Here is a 13,916-nt window from a genome sequence, read left to right as displayed (position 1 = left end):
CTGAATTATGCATTTTCTGAATCATTTCAACCAGAAAACCTACCCTGTAATGTACATTTGAGTTTGAATGGAAGACCGAAATACCCAAAGTCTCACTGGAGTCAAAGAACTGTATTTATCGACTTTCTATAACGTACCAAAAGCCAATGAATCAGTCCCTCTGATCTTATTAAAACGTAAAATTTAGGATCCGCGCTTTCTTTATAGGAAGTCTAGTTGCAGAACCTCATAAATCTTTAAAGAAGTCATCCATTAAGTCTTTTTTTTTTTTCAAATGTATTTATGGGGTTGCAGATGTTTTCGGAGGCACAGCTCAAGAAACAGCAGCCCTGCCTGGAGCTCTGGCATGAGTCAAAAAGAGGGAAAAATCACAGTCCTGAAGGGAGAACAGGAGCCTCGCGAACCGCCCTTTGCTGGTCTGGGATGGGACAAAGGAGGCGTCATCGTCATTCTAGAGCCAGCACCATCTGGGGCCACTCACTCCACACCGAGAGTTAAGATGAATTTAAAACCAAAGAAAGCAGACACCTACAGACAAATGCTTCGCAGTCTATCAAGCCTGCAGTTCATCATCCTTGCCTCAAAAGCTACTTCATTATCAGAACTGAGGAAAACAGAGCACAATTATACAGTTTAAAAGGTTTCAATCAGAATGATGAATGGTGGTCTTTGGGTAGCTTATTAACATGTGTAGACACTAATTTGTTTGTCTGTTTTCTCAAGAGAAAAAAAAAGTGAAAGTTCAGCCCACCTTTAAAGACTCTGGGTTGGAAATGTCCAGCTGAGCAGAAGCAACGTGCGTCCCATTCAATCAGCTCTCGAAATGGCCTAGGTAGGACCGGAATTCAGAGGGAGGGAGCAGGGGCTGTCCAAGCTGACGCCTCATTTTACAGACGAGGGGCCAGGACCCAGGCAGGGGTGACACTGGACCAGGTCACAGGCGCCCGGCGGCCAGCCTGGCACCTGCCCCTCACTTCCTCTCTGAAACCTTCCTGGTCAGCCTCTCGTTAATTGAAGTGAAAAGCAACACGCTGCCCACAAATAAGAGACACGCTGAGACAGAAAATAAAAAGGAGAAAAGAAACACAAAGCTACAAAGGGCCCTTTCAAGCAGAGGCATGCGTTCTGTCTTCCACCAGGAATTCGAGGGCCCTGAGAAAGGGTGCCTTCCAAAGTCCAAAATACAGCTTTGATTCTCTTTTTTCTCACTTTTTTCCTGCATCTTTGAAATAGATGATAGAGTGACAAACTTACACTTTTTTCCTTTAAACACATCATGAAATCTTCATGAAAGGAAGTTAATGGGAACCTTTAAGCTTCCATTTAATAGAGTTTTACAATGATGCTGCAGTTGTTAGTCAACAGCCACTCTTTGCCAAAATTGCTCCCTGCACACGAGGATTCAGCCTCGTGCATCAAAGGCAACAAATGGTCCTCATTTCAGCGGAGGTACCAGGCTAGCTTCCTATTGCTGCTCGAACAAATGGCCACAAACTCAGTGGCTTAAAAAAAGCACACACACACAAATTTCTTCTCTTCCAGTTCTGGAGGCAAGAACGCTAAAACCCTGGTGTTGGGAAGGCTGCGCTTCTTCTGGAGGCTGCAGCGGAGAATCTGCTTCTGTGCCTTCTCCAGTTTCTAGAGGCACCTGCGCTTCTTGGCTCCTGGCCCCCTCCTCCCTTCTAAGTGCATCACTCCAGCCTGAAGGAGCTTTGGTCTGGTCACTACACCTCTTCTCCTGCCTCTGATCCTCTGGGCTCCCTCTTAAAGGACCCTGTGATCATACTGGGGCCACCCAGGCAATCCAGAATAATCTCCACTTGTGGGCCCAGTCGCTCAGTCATGTCCAACTCTTTGCAACCCCATGGACTGTGGCCTGCCAGGCTACTCTGTCCACAGGATTCTCCAGGCAAGAACACTGGAGTGGGTTGCCATGCCCTCCTCCAGGGGATCTTCCTGACCCAGGGATTGAACCTGCATCTCCTGCGTTGGCAGGCAGATTCTTTACCACTGAACCACCTGGGAAGCCCCATAATAAATTTACATTTGTTTTAAAAGGTTCTTTTTATGAGCCTTCTTGAAAGTCTTCTTTTTGTGAAAGCAATGTAAAATTATGATAGTCTATAAAGGACAAAACTAAAAATAGCATGGCAAAAGATTTGAGTACAACTCAGTTACCAGGAAACTTGGATATTTCTGCAACATGTAACATCTTAGGATAATAACTAGAATTTTGACTGATAACATTGTATCAGGACATATCAGATGTTAGGGACTCCACATAAATTTTGGAATATTTATATTAATGACATACAAGTATACATGATAACCTAAGTTCAGTTCAGTTCAATTCAGTCGCTCAGTTGTGTTCACTCTTTGCAACCCCATGGACTGCAGCACGCCAGGCCTCCCTGTCCATCACCAACTCTCAGAGTTTACCCAAACTCATGTCCATTGAGTCAGTGATGCCATCCAACCATCTCATCCTCTGTCATCCCCTTCTCCTCCCGCCTTCAATCTTTCCAAGCATCAGGGTCTTTTCCAATGAGTCAGTTCTTCCCATCAGGTGGCCAAAGTTTTGGAGTTTTAGCTTCATCATCAGTCATTCCAATGAATATTCAGGACTGATTTCCTTTAGGATGGACTGGTTGGATCTCCTTGCAATTCAAGAGACTCTCAAGATTCTTCTCCAACACCCCAGTTCAAAAGCATCAATTCTTCGGCACTCAGCTTTCTTTATAGTCTGACTCTCACATCCATCTGTGGAAAATTCTTCAAGAGATGGGAATACCAGACCACCTGACCTGACTCTTGAGAAACCTGTATGCTGGTCAGGAAGCAACAGTTAGAACTGGACATGGAACAACAGACTGGTTCCAAATAGGAAAAGGAGTACATCAAGGCTATATATTGTCACCATGCTTATTTAACTTATATGCAGAGTACATCATGAGAAATGCTGGGCTGGAGGAAGCACAAGCTGGAATCAAGATTGCCGGGAGAAATATCAATAACCTCGGATACGCAGATGACACCACCCTTATGGCAGAAAGTGAAGAGGAACTAAAAAGCCTCTTGATGAAAGTGAAAGAGGAGAGTGAAAAAGTTGGCTTAAAGCTCAACATTCAGAAAACGAAGATCATGGCATCTGGTCCCATCACTTCATGGCAAATAGATGGAGAAACAGTGGAAACAGTAACTGACTTTATTTTTCTGGACTCCAAAATCACTACAGATAATACAGTTATGTAAAGTTTAAAAATAAAATAAAATTTAAAAAATAAAAAAATAAAAAAAATAAAAAATTTAAAAAAAATAAATAAATAAAAGACACCTTGGAAGGAAAGTTATGACCAACCTAGATAGCATATTCAAAAGCAGAGACATTACTTTGCCAACAAAGGTCTGTCTAGTCAAGGCTATGGTTTTTCCAGTGCTCATGTATGGATGTGAGGGTTGGACTATAAAGAAAGCTGAGCACCAAAGAATTGGTGCTTTTGAACTGTGGTGTTGGAGAAGACTCTTGAGAGTTCCTTGGACTGCAAGGAGATCCAACCAGTCCATCCTAAAGGAGATCAGTCCTGGGTGTTCATTGGAAGGACTGATGTTGAAGCTGAAACACCAATACTTTGGCCACCTGATGTGAAAAGCTGACTCATTTGAAAAGACCCTGATGCTGGGAAAGATTGAAAGCAGGAGGAGAAGGGGACGACAGATGATAAGATGGTTGGATGGCATCACCGACTAAATGGACATGGGTTTGGGTGGACTCCAGGAATTGGTGATGGACAGGGAGGCCTGAAGTGCTGCAGTTCACGGGGTCGCAAAGAGTCAGACACAACTGAGTGACTGAACTGAACTGAATTCACATCCATACATGACCTAAAGTTTACCTTTAATTACTTGACAATGTTTTTGAAACTCCCTGTATCAAGATATTTGATTCAGTCCCATCTGAAGAGTCCCTTTCACCACATGAGGTGATGTAGTCATGGGCGTCAGGAATCAGAGTGTGGAAATACTTGGGGAGCCTTGATTCTGTCCACAGCAGGTGCAGTTCCAGGTAAATCCACATTAGCCAGAAACCAAGTGTAAATATGTGCCGTGAGAAAAAGGTGCTCAAGGATTCCCAAAAGAAGGCAGGTGAGGGCTGAGCGGAGACAAACTGAATCTCAAACAGATCCTGGTGAGGGGGCACTCTGCCAATGCTAATATTAACCTTCCAGCCACGTACTTAATAATGTAGCGATGACCAGCCTCCCAGGCTTGATACTCTTTTCTCTTGCAAGGGCTCCAACCAAGTGCCAGATGAACCTGAGCACGGCACATCAAGAAAAAGCCATCTCCACGTGCAGCCCACCCCATCTGTCAGGATAGAAGCAGCCTCTAAGGGCACGAACGTATCTATACATAAGTCTAAAAAAGGCATTGAAGCCGTTATCTGCATGGATCTGCAAGGTGGCCAAAAGAGAGCTTAATGGATCCAGAAGGGCTGGGAGTCAGGGTAATGTGTTTTCATTTCCAAAAAGACCTCACTCTGGCTCTAGTAATTAACAGTGATGGTGCTGAGCTGATGAAAATCCAATTCAGGGACCTTCCCAACACAGGGGCCTCTCCTGCTCATGACGATGCACCCACAACTAACAATTAATTACCCGGGCTGCAGGCAATTACACAGCAGTGTCAGTGGAAAATGAGGACGGAGACAGGAGAAAATGAAGTTGATGCTGAAGTCAGCCGCTGGATACAAGCCCACATGTGACAACACACTTGACAACCCGCCCCGCTAGGCTGTGAGGCTGAGCCCCCGTTCTCCAGAGTGAGGAGACTCCAGGGAGGCTGAGCAGACACTAGGACCAGGCAGCCTTCAGAGAGCCAGGACTGCAGGATGCAGCCCTGCCCACGGGTTACACGGCCAGTTCCCAGAGACACCCCCTTGTTGCAATGAAATCACAGCCCCCAGTTACATGCCCCTGAACTGCTTGCCATCATGGACACCCTGCAGGGATAGACAAGGGCCCAGCAGTCTTCCAGATGTGTGGTTCCAGGAACCAGAACATCCCAGGGCATATGTGGACTTGACATCATGCATTCCTGATGGACTCGGCTGGAAAATTCTAACTCAGGTCCCAGATAATCAGGACCATCTGCTGTGATGTGTTGTAACAGGTGTCCCGTTTCTGAACTCAGCATGGTGACCCACTTAGATGCTAAGTTGGGACGCCCTGTTATGGAATTCCAGCACAAGCCCCCTCAGCTCCTTTCCATCCACGGTCCTCAACTGATTGAAGTTTGAAAGCTCTTGGCTTGAAGAGGTGCGGGCTCACCAACGTGTGCAGGCTGGGGTGGGTCTAAATAAAACAGACAGGCAGCAACCCCAGGCTTCTTGGCTTCTTTTCATTAAGCAAAGCCAATTGCACTTCAGAATTTGTTTCTGCGAGTGATTCTGTAAAGCTACGCTGCCTGTCTCAAAATTCGTAAGTTCAGAAGATGCCATGAAATGTCTCTCTATTAAATACTGTCGCCAAGAGAAGCATGAACAAGATAAATTCATTTCTGCTCCAAACCGAGCTTTGTGAGGCACAAATAGAGTATCAGTGCACGCCTTCTGTGCAGACAGTCCACGTGGTCCTGGGAAGGCCACCCTGGGTGCTGCTGACCCCAGTTCTAAGGGGAAGTTAAGTTCACACCAGGGGTTCATGAATAGGCGAGATGCAAACTGCACAAAACACAGATTCGCTCTGCCTGACGAGGCTTCGGGAGTGATAGTAACAAATGAGCCACCTCACAGGACCTTCACTTTCAGACAAGCACGTTCCCAGGTACGCTTTCACCTCCGGAGGTGCCAGCCCAACACTCAGATGAGGACATCTGACCCTGCAGAAGGGGGGACTCCCAGGCCCCCCCAGCTGGGGGACAGCAGTATCCCCCACCATGTCCTGGCTTCCAAGCCCAGCTCTTACCCCATGGCTGACACAGACTGCCGGGGTCCAGCCCCGGCTGATCCAGGGTATTCGAAGCGGGGACGGCGTCGGCAAGGATCAGGATACAATAGCTTCAATTAGATATTAATTAAAGATGTAAAGAGTAAGAGAATGAGGATAGCTCAGTAGGAAAATTCAGTGGAGAAAAGAGGCTGAGTAGCTTGGTTTACGCGGGAGACCAATAAAACTTCAAGACAAGAAGTTTGCACCACTTACGTAGGCCGCAGGCATCCTTCCATTCTCCCGAAGGAGAGGAGACACTGAGGCCTCCCTGATCGGATCTTAGAAGCCCAGGCATAATTAGCAAGCATGGGGGGTTCCGCGCTCCAGATGGAGACTCAGCCAGAGTGAAAGAGAGAGCGACATGGGGAGACCAGTATTTGGAGAAACTGATCCCAATTCTTTATTTTCCATGGTATACTTTTATACACTGAGATGTTATGCAAAAGTCATGCGGGGTCAGCAGTCCTGACTTTTATCAAAGTCAGGTGCTTCATTCAAATGTATACAGAGGTCTTAAGGATGTTACATCATCTTCTGGCCAGGGGGCCTGCTGACAATTCATGACCCTCTCCTTGTGACAGCGGTCAGTCAACCAGGACACTTATTTCTCCAGGGGTGATTATTCTTAAAACAGACGCCACCCAAATAAAGTTACATTCCTATAGGGTGAGGGTATAGTGGGTTTTAGTTAAGGAAAGAATTTACTTAGCCTAAGGTCTAACGTGATTTATATCAAAAGGTTAATACTTATTTCTTCTATATATTCATTAACGTGTGTAAGGGCAGGGGATGTGGAGACTTAGCAACAAACATTGGCTCAACAAATGAAAAACCCTTCACCAATACAATTTCTAATCAGCCCATTATACTTATACTAATAGTTTTCTAACTTTTCTAAGGAACCTGTTTTTAGAAGGTTTAAAGCATCTCGTGCCTCTCACGGTTGGGAGGCTGTGAGCAATCACATGTGGCCGGACAAGCCTGTCAGGCAGGCTAGAGAACCTTCAAAGGAGTTTGTAGGTTGAAATACTCCTATCATGCCCAGGAATTATTATTAACTGGAGCTCTAAGTTAACTCCTTCTCCGAAAGAGGTGGTGGGGGACAGCCCCCCATAAAGTCAGAGGTCTAGGTGGGAGCACAAAGTAGTAAAGCAGGCAGGCTCTGGTTATGGGGGTAGATGCTCGAGGATTTCCAGGGGGACTCCTGAGGCTCGATCCCGCCTTTGCATATGTCGAGCCTCCTTCCTCATGACCTTTGCCATGGGCCGAGTGCCTCACTCTGGCCCCCAACAACAGACACCAGATCATGGTCACTAGGACGAAGCAGGAAGCAATGGCCATATGTGCACAGGGGCCCCACACTGCCTTGGGGGGATTACACAGCCCCCACAAGGCTTGTCCCAGTTACCTCCCACACTTGCTAAAGTTAGAACTCGAGCACGGTCCCCCTGGGATCTCACCAAGAGGTTAATCCCCACCCACCCCCTCCAGAAGGCTTCTCTTGACGCTCATCCCTGGCGGAGGCAACGTGCCTCCAAAAATGCCAGGGAGACTGCAGAAGCTCACATGGATGAGGACAGCTCAGAGGGCCAGGGGGTGGGGGTCTCCTGCCCCCTGCCAGTTACTCTCAGTTTATCTGGTCTCAGGGCAGTGGGTCCTCCTTAACGGATCCCAAACTCAAAGGCTGTGTCACTTACTTGAAGCCCTTGCACAGGACTGGTCCAGAAGTGCCAGAACCAGACTTGGCCTGAGGTTAGCATCTGCCCCAACCAGCCACCCCAACCTTTTCTACCCTCAAAGCAAGTTTCCCCTCGAAAGGTCATCTCTGCCCACTGGCTACATGTCCATTACACTCTGAGATGCTCTAATGACATTGAGCCTAAAAGGGGGAAAGAGATGGGCTCTGCACTGCCTTCATTCCCTTTCTCTGGGGGTCTTTTGGGCTCAGAGGCAAACTGCTGACCCCCAGGCCCTACATCCTCAACAACCTCTGAGGTCTGGGATGGAACAGGGGGTGGGATGAATCAGGGGCCAAGCCTTGCAGCCACGACTGCCCATCATTGCCTGTGTGACTGAGTAGCCACCCTGCCGGGTTCTGCAATAAAGTAACTGCAAAAGTATGGGCAAGGTCAGCCAGAGGAGGTCAACTCCAGCAGCTGGTTTTCTGATGCGTCAGACGAAGACGTTGTTTCTAGGAGGGAAAACATCACCGTGCACCTACAGATAACCGCAGTCAACCACTTACCCTCCGCAAGGGGTGATCCCATTAAGCCTAATTGCCTTGCACAGATACGAGAGTTCCAAGCCGGGAACAAATGAACTGCAATTTAGCTCTGGGGTGTTTTCTTAACTTGTCTTATCTGGAGTGTTTAAGGAGGTGACCCCGCAGGCTCCCTGAGGAGCAGGCAGAGGTGCCTTGAGGAAGCCTGGGGGAGTATCTAGCGAACAACAGCAGGTGCACATATGAGGTCAGGAGTGGGGGATGGGAGGGGGAGATGCCCATCTTCCGTCTAGGGAATGGTAGTGCACAATTTTATCCTAAATCCTCTCCTTTTGGTGCACCAGTTTCCAAGCAGGAATGGTGATGGATTTAGCTCTCACGGTCCCTGCAGATATGACGGTGGGCAGTGCAGAGAGAGCTGTCCCTGGGAGGCAGGGACAGACAGAGCAGAGCCCCAGAGATTTAAAGGGATGCATTTAGAAGAAAACCAAAACAAGCATTAGTTTGAAAGAGTAAAGAAACAGAGAAAGAGTGAAGAACGTCCAGCCCATCACAAACTCAGACATGCAGGACACAGCAGCTAACACTCTAGGGTCTGCCCAGCACCACTGACTGCATCAGGCTGGTTGGAAATTACACATGAAGCAACTTCTGGGGCCTTTTTCTCTCTACCATTCCCTTGTTGTTAGGGTTCCAGGAACCTCATCAGGACCTGGCATGGCAGGGTCATTAGTTTCCTGGGCTGCTGTTACAAAGTACCGAAAACTGCGTGACTTACAACAGAAATTTATTCTCTCTACAGGTCTAGAGGCCAGGAGTCCTACGTCAAGATGTCAGCAGGGCTGAGCTCCCTCCGAGGCTGCAGGGGAGGGTCCTTCCTGCCTCTTCCAACTCCCAGTGGCTCCTTGGCTTGTGTGAAGCATCACTTCAGTCTCTGCCTGCCACGTCCTGACCCCCTGCCTCCCAGCTGCACCCAGGCACGAGGCAGAAGGCTCTGCACACACAGCAGGTGGCACCGCCGATACTGCTCTGACCCCCCCGGAGCCCATCCAGCCCGACTGACGCCACAGCTCCACCACTTCCACGAGCTCAGGGGAGAGCAACTGCAGGCCCTGGAGGTGGCACGCATGTGTGTAGAAAGCTCTTCAAAGTCCCCACCCCCCTTTGAAGTAGGCGCCTCCAGGCAGGGATGGCTCAGAAGGCAGTTATGTTGCCACGTGGGCTGCAAATTTATGTGACTGAAGCCACTGTGAGTGAGGAGGGACCAGCCTCCAGACATCGGTCCTGCCAGCGACATAAGGGAGATTCGATTTGCTCTAATAATGTGGCTAATTACTAGCATTTCAAATTTAATTTAAAAAGATGCTCCTGGCCTTATTTGTGTTGAGCTTCATATCTCTGTGCATCTAACATCTCTGGATTAACAAGAAAAGGAACTATTTACATACAATCTTTAGGACATCCAAGGAGAATGTGCTGCATCTCTCCAGACACTGTTTAGACACCAAACCAGTCCATCTCTGACTACGAACACTGCTGCAGTGGAGACTGCTTGGGTGCTCCCAGGGAACACAGGTTCACAGGTGAACATGGCCCTTCCCCGCCTGGGGCAGGAGGGGGTTACTAGGCCCCAAGTGTGAAGGATCAGCCCCCAGTGAAGGGGGACTAGGCAGGGCTTCTGGATGAGGTGGTATGAGGCTGGGCTTCAGAGTAGGGCAGGGGGACCAGATGGGAGAGAGCAGGGACGAAGACGGATTCTGGGTAGAGGGAAAATTCTCTGTAGGAGCTTAGAAATTGTTGGAAGCTATTCATTTGGTATTAGATTACCAAATAATGAGATGGAGGTTGTTTGGCAGGAAAAATTGTAAGGAGTTTCATCAGCCACGTGACACCACAGATAGAGCCTGTGAATGACTGTGGCTGGCATGAATCCTTAGCATTTTAACTTTCACAAGTATTGTGTTGGTCCTCACAGTATGATTTCTTGTCCAGTTACCTCCTCATCCTGCTTCCCATGTTCCCACAAGAATTCACCTAACAAGAGGGCCAGTGGGAGATTCCTGGCATTTATTTCTAAGGGAGAATCCAGGAACTTCCTGGGATCCCCAGGTTACTTTGAGACTGAGAGATAGTGAGTCACTGAAATTCTGCCTATTCATGGAACTGGAGGGTGCAGCCTGGAGCAGAAGTATAACACAGCAATTAGCCAGATTACTAATGGAATAAAAATCTGACCATCCTGTGAACAGATATCCAATGCATTCCCACTAGTGTGGATACCAGGTTTGAAGTCTGAGTTTAAAGAAAGAGAGAGGGAAAGGGGGAAGGGGGCCTCAACTAGAGACATGAAATGAAAAATAAAAGACTGGGACAGGCAGAGGGGAAAAGCCAGAGAAGTCAAACAGTGATGGATGAAGTGGCTGGGGAGGGGCAAGGAGGCACTGGGTGTGTGGTGGTGAATGAGGGGTACACGGGGCTGGGAGGGCATCAGCGAGCATGGTTTCAGGCATGCTGATTATGAAGCAAGATCAGGGCGCACACAGCCATATCAGCTACAAACACAAGTGAAACAGAAGTTCGCTGCTGCAGGGAAAGAGTCACAGGATCTGCCTCGAGCTACAGCTCTGCCCTACTACTCTGCAGCTTCCGTTTTTCCCGTTTAAAAATGGAGACATAATACCGGTGCCTCGAGACCATAGTGAGGATTAGAGACTGTGAGTCCTCATAATTGGGAGATGTTATTGTTGTCAGCACAGATCTGGGAAGTACTGAAAGCAGAGGTTCAAGAGTCATCGCACAGAGGAAAGCCAGTGTGCGAGGAGGATGCGGGCCGGTCAGCACCTTGGAGAGCGCCGCCGGAGGGCGTAGGTGGTAGGGGGCGGGAACCAGTGCCCCATCATGCAGTGAGAACACGAAGGCAGGCCGGTCAGCACCTTGGAGAGCGCCTCGTAGGTGGTAGGGGCGGGGACCAGAGCCCCTTCATGCAGTGAGAACAGGAAGGCAGAAGGAAGAGAAGCCTCATTAGGGAAGCGCAGTGGTGACCTGGGGCAGAGGAAGGAATGGGCATAGGGCTGCGTGAGATGGGGAGAAGTACCAGGCTGGGTTACCCTGGCAACCACATCCACCAGCTTCCCCTCTGGGATGCCTGGTGCCCTGGCTCTCACTGAGACACGAGTCCATAGCAGCCTTTTCCAGAGCCACCCACTGGTCTCAAGTGATCAGGCTGATGGAGATGAATTGCCAGGAGCTGAGCCCATGCATAGGTCTCACAGCTCATTTCCAAACCTGGCACTATCTGCAGCAAAAGGGAGCTTGCAGAGATGGACTGGCATGACCTGCTGGCAGTACCAGCTTAGAGCAGCAGTTGTCAAACTGAACTGAGAACCCCTGCCTGGAGAAACCACCCCTCTGTCTAGATAAAACACCAAATGCCCCAGTCCTGGGGATACACTGGAAGAGGAGCATGGTCAGCCGACTTGGTGGGGTGAGCACGGAGGTACCCCCATGTTTCACTGCAGTAAATGTGCAAGCTTCCCTGAGTTCTGGCAGTAATAGTAGAGAGCATTTAATGAGCACCTGCAGCATGCCAGGGCTTCCCTCATAGCTCAGTTGATAAAGAACCTGCCTGCAATGCAGGAGACCCCAGTTCGATTCCTGGGCCAGGAAGATCTGCTGGAGAAGGGGTAGGCTACCCACTCCAGTATTCTGGTCTGGAGAATTCCATGGACTGTAGAGTTCATGGGGTCGCAAAGAGTTGGACACAACTGAGCGAATTTCACTTTCACTTACACTTTCACTTTGCAGCATGCCAGACCCTGCTCTCAATGCTTGACAGAGACCATCTCATTTAATCTTCTAATCATGCCTAAAACACCAGCTGCATGTAGAGGCTACCATCCCCACCCCACAGATGACAAAGCAGAAGTGCAGAGTCAGCATCCCTATTTCAGCCAGACCCAAGAGGTGACCCTGACGGTGGAGCCCGTGGAGGCAGGACTTCAGGCCGCCCCACGTCTCCAAGCTCCGGCCCACTGCTCCCTCCTGCACTCGGGTAGGATAGGGCCTCCGCACACTGCACTGAGGCTTGGGGAAGTGGTTGCATTCTCCGAAAGGAATTGGCCTACTCTGTGGATCCATGGTGACCTCCTCATGTGTTAGCTGCTCAGGCATGTCCGACTCTTTGCAACCCCATGGACTGTAGCCCGCCAGGCTCCTCTATCCATGGGATTTCCCAGGCAAGAATACTGAAGTGGGTAGTCATTTCCTTCTCCAGGGGATCTTCCTGACCCAGAGATCGAACCTGAATTTCCCACACTGCAGGGAAATTCTTTCCTGTCTGAGTCACCAGGGAAGACCAGTGACCTCCTTACTTATTTTTAAAGAGATTACATCCCATTTGCATGGCCTTTAAAATCTCCCTTGCAGCTTTACAAATAAGTGCAGATGACAAACACTTTGTACCGACTCAGTGCAGCCCGGGGGTGGGGGGAAGGTCAGGACAGACCGTGAGCACGGTGCGTGACACCCCCGTCTGCGTGCTGCCTTTTCCTCAGAGTCTCCAACGAGGCTTTCATCTGGCCCCAGCACTGTCATCTGCCCAATGGCTTGTGTGAGACTGAGGCCGACTTGGTATCAACATTCACATAACAAATTAAAAGATTATTCTGTTTTCAGATATTCTACAGGCTCTCTCAGTACACGGACACTCTCCCTGAGACCCGGCCAGTAAACAGTCCAAGAACAGTCCAGCAAGGTAATAACTTGCAGAAAGTTCTGGAGCCTCTGACTGGGGAGACCAGACTGTTCTAGAAGTAAACAGGCCTTGAAGAGGAGGAGGCACATAGGCCCTCCGGGGCACCTTCTCATACAGTCAGCGGCTCAGACTTCAGGATAGATATGAGCTTCTGAGTCAAAGGCTTAAGGTTGTTTAAATTATTGAGGTGGTTTATTCTTTCCACATCTTCTATAGCCCACGGGGTCTCTTGCTTTGCTGAGGTATACTTTCAGAGGTGGATCAAACATTATGTTCACTTCCTGGCCAGCTCACATTGATTTTTCTTTGAGTCTCCAAGCATTGAGGGCCTGGGTACTTAGCACTGGAGCTCAGCCTCCTGGACACTCACTGTTTGGACTCAGCTGGGAACAATGCAGGAAGGGATACGGGATTCTGGTGTGCAGACCTTGGGCATTGCAGTTCAGGGCCTCTCAAGAAAGCTGAGGCCTCTTGCTCTGCAGTCACCCACCTACCCCCACCTCCCAGCTCGTTGATATTCCAACCAGCTTGGATCTCTGGATGCCTCACTGCCCTGTGTGTGTCTCTGCATGGGCTGCAAGTGTAGAGGCCTTGGGCATGAGTGGGAGCAACTTTGCCTCTGTCCCTCCTTCCACCTAACTTCCTCTTCCTCCGTGGTCTGATTAACTGTCCACTCTGGCTGGAAACCTCTTCCACGCACATCAACAGAACTGCAGTTTCAGCTGCCTACACACTGGCTGCGAAAGCCATCGATTGCTGAGACCCGATTACAGTTCTCAGCACTAAGACTGTAACACACGTATCTGGAGATAAGGGGAGTGATCGCATTCATTACTTAAAACGATGGAATCAGATTTTTCAGAAAATCAATACCCTGAATAAACTTCTATTTTTTTTTTCCTAAAGTAGGGCACACAACTTGTTCAATTGTGAACACAAATTGTTCAATAATGTG

Source organism: Bubalus kerabau, chromosome 22 (genome assembly GCF_029407905.1).
Source record: "Bubalus kerabau isolate K-KA32 ecotype Philippines breed swamp buffalo chromosome 22, PCC_UOA_SB_1v2, whole genome shotgun sequence".
In the NCBI taxonomy this organism is placed as follows: Eukaryota; Metazoa; Chordata; class Mammalia; order Artiodactyla; family Bovidae; genus Bubalus; species Bubalus kerabau.
This window is presented reverse-complemented; position numbering follows the sequence as displayed.